This window comes from Neopelma chrysocephalum, unplaced genomic scaffold (assembly GCF_003984885.1).
Source record: "Neopelma chrysocephalum unplaced genomic scaffold, ASM398488v2 Primary Assembly neopelma1_253, whole genome shotgun sequence".
Classification (NCBI taxonomy): Eukaryota; Metazoa; Chordata; class Aves; order Passeriformes; family Pipridae; genus Neopelma; species Neopelma chrysocephalum.
The window spans coordinates 2,007,198-2,013,197 of NW_020897915.1; positions in this window are offsets into that span (position 1 = coordinate 2,007,198).

Consider the following 6,000-nt stretch of genomic DNA (forward strand, 5'->3'; position numbering starts at 1 on the left):
GGATCCCTGAGTTCTATGGATCCCCCAGCTCCCTGTGTCCCCGAGCTCCTGGGGTCTCCAAGCTCCCAGGGCCCCTGAGCACATTGCTGTGGTCCCCATATCCCTCCATCCCCTTTCTCTGGCCACTTCCTTTTTTATCCCAGCTCCACCTGATGCCTCTCCTTCCCCCATCCCTCGCTCCATGACACCCCACCTGCAGCCCAAGGGGATCCCACTCTGCTCCAACATCCACTGGGGCCAAAAATCCCATTTATGGGCCTGCACGGTGAACTGGCACCGGGCACCAGCTCAGAAACAACCACAGGCTTTGGCTGAGCTGCATCCTGGACCATTTCCCTGGGAAATCTCACCAGAGAGTTGCCACCACTGAGTTCTCTGGCACCCCTGGGGGAGGATGGAGGGGGCACCATGTCCAGAAAAACCTTGAAACCCCATGGCTTTAAGCACTGATTCCCAATACATCCCTCCTGTTGCAGCAAACACTGGATTTACATGTTTATTTACTTATTTAGCTGGGAATTAACATCAGATCAGGAGGCTCAGGAACATCCTTTTAAACCTGTAAGTGAGCAAATGCATTTGAGGGGTCGTAAAACCACAGTGGATTATTGCAGTGCATTTGCCCAGGAAGTATTTTGGGGTGTTCCTTTGGCAGGTAAAGCATGTGGATAGGTGGATAAACATACAAACATACATACATATATTCACATATATCCAACCTGAGCAACCTGGTCTAGTGGAAGGTGTCCCTACCCATAGAAAGGGAGTTGGAACAAGACGGTCTTTAAAGTCCCTTCCAACTCAATCCATCCTGGGATTTTGTGGTCCCATGATTCCAGCACGTACTGCCCACCCTCTCTTCCCTGCAGCAGGAAAACACAACGTTTTGTTTTGGTTTTAAGGGCCATTTTTCAGTGGAAACATTTCCCAGACACACCATTTCCCCGGGAAGCAGCAGCTGTGCCATCTCCGGCCGCCGGCGGGATTCCCCTGCCAGCTCCACGAGCAGCTCCCAATCCATGGCACAAAGCAAAGAACGCGTTTAAATGGTGAGTCAGGCCTGGGCAGGATCCTGTGCCAAAATGATCATCCCCAGCTTTCACCCAGCAGAGTTATCCTGCTGCAAAGGGGGTGTATCCCTCAGGAAGTTAGTGAAGCCCCCTCAGGAAGCATAGGAAGGCAGGCAGGGCAGGCAGGGAAGGGGCAGGATGTTGCCTCTCAGACCATCATCAAATTTAAACTTGCTGGGAAGTGTGGCCCTGAAATGATATTGTTCCCTCATGTTTGGGGTCTATGGAATACCCAAAAGGTTTGGGGGGGCACTGAGGCTGGGTCAGGCCCGGGGATGTGCCATGGACCAGCCTGCTTGGGGATGAACGGATGGTTTCCATCCCAGATTCCTTCAGGATCTGATGAGGATGGGAGGTGCTGTGGGAATGCAGTGTCCAAGCTGCCCGCTGTTGGGTGCTGTGGGTGCCCTGGCATCCTCCAGGTGGAAGAGGGAACGTGATGCTGATCCCAGCCTAGGCTCCTGCACCTCCAGGAGGGAGTTTGCTCAGTTTTCAGATCCCTGAGGACCCTATTCCTTCCCTTCCCAGGGTCTGGAGGAAGCCAAGGTGCTCAAGAGGAGCCCGGGCAGTGGTTTCACTAAAGCAAACTGGGAGGGAAGAGGCGGCTTGCCCTTCCCCAGGGCTGCGTCCGGGAGTCAGGGCAAGGCAGGAGGGAGGAACCACAGCTTTGGGGACTGCTCTGGGCCACCCCAAAAATGCCTTTTACCCCCTCTGACAGCTCCATCCCTGGAAATGTTCAAGGCCAGGTTGGATGGGGCTTGGAGCAACCCGGTCTAGTGGAAGGTGCCACTGCCCGTGGCACAGGGTTGGACCAAGATGGTTTTGAAGATCCTTTCCAACCGAAACCATTCTAGGATTCTACCCCGGTTTTGGGGTCCCACCCCACCAGTGGGTGCTGCAGCCCCCCCCTCCATATCTGGCAGAGGGGGGATTTGTACCACAGCATCCGTGCCCGTGGGCAGGGAGTTATCAGTGCAAGCCCCTGACACCAAAACCTTGATCTGCTCCCTCCTGTGCTCACATTTCCATGGCACCCTAAAAATCCCTGGTGTTTCTACCCCAAACACCCCACGGCAGTGGCAGGAGCCATCTCCACGCTGCTGGTCCCTGCCCTCTCCACTTCCAAACCCAAGCTGTTTGTGAGCTCTATGAGCACAGTAAAGCAAAAGCAGCTGTGGCTGTTCCCTCCTTTCATGGGATTGCTTTTTTTTTTTCCTTCCCCCCTCCTCTGAATTTTTATGATCCAGATAAAAAGCCCTGGGAAATACAGGTTTAGAGCAGAGCCCTGACACCCGTTACTGCAGGAGCATGAAATGCAGTGCCCTGTCTCTCATCCATCCCAGGAGATTACTTCCACTGATTTTTTTATTTTTTTTTTAAAGAAAACACTAAAAATAAAGTGCCTGGAAGCTGGTGATGGGCAATGAGGGAGAAATCCCAGGTGTTTCTTGCTCACAGCTCGTGTTTGCACAACACTGCCCTGTGCCAACATTTCTTTGCCCAAGGCTTTACCTGAACAGAGGAAAAAGGGGTGAAGGATGTTGTGAGCATCCCAGGAAAGGACTGGGAAACTGTCACCCTCACTGAAACCCTGCTCAGAGCACCGTTGTCAGCTCCCATTGCTTTGGCAGCACTCACTGTACTTAAGATTAGTGTATCTTTTGCAGAAGGACCTGGGTCCTGTTGCATTATCCCACACAACAACCCCCAACCTGGCTCATCCCTGTATCCCATCCTGCTGCAAAATCCAGAGCAGGTGACATAAGATGCCTTCTTTGCCTCCAGCCATGCTTGTCTCCATTTTGCACCTTTTTACACCCTCCTTTGTGCAAACTCAGCCCTCAGACCCCTTGTTCTGAAGGGATTAATTAATTTTGGTGCTTTGCAGAAGGGGGTGCCCCCAAGCTCAGCTGTCCCAGCTAACTGAGTCCCCCACAGCAGCTCCCCTGATTTAAGGAATCCTAGAAGGGTTTGGGTTGGAAGGGACCTTAAAACCATCTTATTCCAACCCCCTGCCATGGGTAGGAACATCTTCCACTAGACCAGCTTGCTCCAAGCCCCATCCAACCTGGCCTTGAACACTTCCAGGGATCCAGGGGCAGCCACAGCTTCTCTGGGCAACCTGTGCCAGGGCCCCGCCACCCTCCCAGCCAACAATTCCTTTCCAAAATCCCATCTAACCCTGCCCTCTGGCAGTGGAAAGTCACATCCCTCCTCCAATTGGATGTGGCAGCACATCCCACTCCCCTGATTCACAGACACCCTCGGCACACACTTGGAGTGGCTCCCTTTACATCACCATTGATTAGAGAGATGCTGCATTGCCCTGGAGCCTAATTAATAATGGGAATTCTGTGCTGACCCAGCACTTTGCATGTCAGAGCTGAGGATGCAGCCAGCAAACTGTCTGCAAGCCCAGGATGGCTTTGCATTCCCATGGCTGGGGCATCCCAATGCCCTGGCATGGGGCAGCAGTGCTGGCTGGAGCTGGGTGGTTTCTCCCTGGGAAAGGCTGGAGGTGGGCTGGGAGCATCCTGCAACCTGTACTGCAGCATCTCCTGGTGTGAAACAGCATGTCCTTTGGTCTGTAGGCTGGTTCTTGTTGGCTTAATTGGAGAATCACTTGTTCCCACAGTGGGATCCAGTGGGATCCAGCTCTCCTGCGCGTCATTGCTGGGATGGATCCTCCTCCCTCAGTGCAGCCCCGGGATACAGGAGTCAGTCCTGTGCACAGCCCCTGTCTGCAGCTCTGCCTTCCCCACCCCCCCATGATTGATCACCCCATCCATGATCAGCCTTGAAGAAGGGAAGGATTTGGCCTGAGAGAGCAGGAATTGATGGCTCTAAACAGCACCACAGTGCTCTGGGGAGCCTGGGGATCCCCAGGGCTACCCTGGCACCAGCTGCTCCAACTCATCACCCACAAACCAGAAAGCCCCCAGAAATAAAACTAAAAAGTCACAAAACTCAAATTCTCTACTCTGTATGTAAGGAAAGAGCTGCAGCATTCCCTGGAACAACCAGGACCCCTGTGCCTGGCACAGGCTGTACCCCTGGCTCTGCCAGGACAGCTCAACCTGGGGTGAAGGTTGGTGCCACATCCTCATCCACCCTCACCCATGGTGGGGTCTTTCCCCTCTTTCCAGCATGGCCAGGAATCAATACGCCCCATGGCTGAGGCTTTCCTAGGAATACGGGAATATTTCTTCAGGAATATGGGATGCTGCTGCAGACAGCCAGTGCTCCTAGGAGGTGATCAGTCAAACAAAGCAGGGAAAACAAGGCTCACAGAACGTTTTTCCAAATATAAATCCCCGTTTTTCAGATATATTCATTCCAGATTCCAAGGCAGAAAAAGCCTTTTCCATTTCTCCATCGCCGAGCTCAGCGAGCAGCCCTACCTGCGGAGCCGGATGGGATTTATCACATTCCCCTGGTTGTGTTTATGGCAGGACTGGATCTTAAGCTGTTGCATGAGGAATACCAGGCCTGTATTAGGCTTCACACCCAGCCTAAGCCGATACCTCATCTCATCCCATCCCTCAGACACCCCAATCACCTCCGCAGGGATTGCTCCAAGCTCCTACCAGCTCCCAGGCTTGTGCTGCTCCTTCCTGGCCCAGACGCCACGGAGAGGGGCCTTCCTTCCCAGCCACCCCAGCATCAGCAGGAAAGGATAACACACCTGTGGGACCAGCAGCATCCCATCCTGGAGCTGCCCCATCTCAGCGGTGTGGGAAGCTTCCCATAGAAGTGCCCGGGCCAGCCGGGTGGGGCGAGCATGGAGAAGACCTTTAATTACACACCACCGGGTGTTTTTCCAATTGCAGAGGCCCAGCTGCATGTTCTCCACCTGTGCCAGGTGCCATTAGTCCTGCTTGATGACTAATTGGCAATTAATAATGTCTTCGAATCATGCAAATGGGTTACAAACATCAGCAGATCGATTATTTTAGTGCCTTCGCGTTTGCAAAGTGCTGCGGTGCTCGGGGGCTTGGGTTATGCAATTTTTTATGCTGTGAGCTGGAAAAGCGAGTGTTTAGGGGTGCAAAAGGATCATTCCCACAGCAGCCAGCAACGAGCCTCCAGCCCAGAGAATGGCTGGCACGGGAATTTCCACGGCTGACCCATGGAATGGGAGCCATGGCTTCGAGGCAGGGCTGAGCCCGCCGGTGCCCAGCTGATGAAAGGCCACTGGGACGTGTCTGTCTGCCCATGCTGGAGGCTGGGACGTGCCAGGCTGGCCTCAGTGCTGCTGCTCCTGCTCCAGGTGCCTTGGGAGAGTAGGGGAAGGACATTAAAAACAGCCTCAAATAGCAGCAGGAGCATCAGCACCAAGCCAGCTTAGCTTTGCTTATGCTAATGGGGGAGAAGACACTGCAAACAGCTCCAGGTGAGAAGATTGGGAGCTGAGGAGGGAGATGGGATTTTCCACAGGCAGGCAGCCAGCCCCATCCCTTTTATCTGCTCTGGGGAGCGTCTGGTTCCTGGGGGATGGATGCCTGGCTGCCCCTCACCCCGAGGCCCCCACTGCAGCATCCTTGTGCCAGTGGATCCATGGCCCCCAGGTTGGGATTATCAGGGGGGTTTGGCAACCTCTGAGCATCTCATTCCTGCAACCATCTGCAGGAGACTGGGGAGAAGCTGGGCAAGCAGCACAGGGTCAACCCATAGCCCTCCAAAGAAATTCTGCATGCAGGTGGTTTGGGAAGGGCAGGAAACACAGCATCATTTATTTGGTTTTTTGTTTCCAGGGAGCACTGTTTGGAGCAATCCTTTCCCCTCCACAGCCCCACTCCAGCAGGATCAGCTCCCTTGGGCTTCTAAGTAAAAGCCATGGTGGTGACAACCCCTCCTCAGCAATGCTCAGCCCTTTAAATCCATCTGGATACAAAGCTGAGGTGCTTTTCCATAGCACTTATAGGCTGCT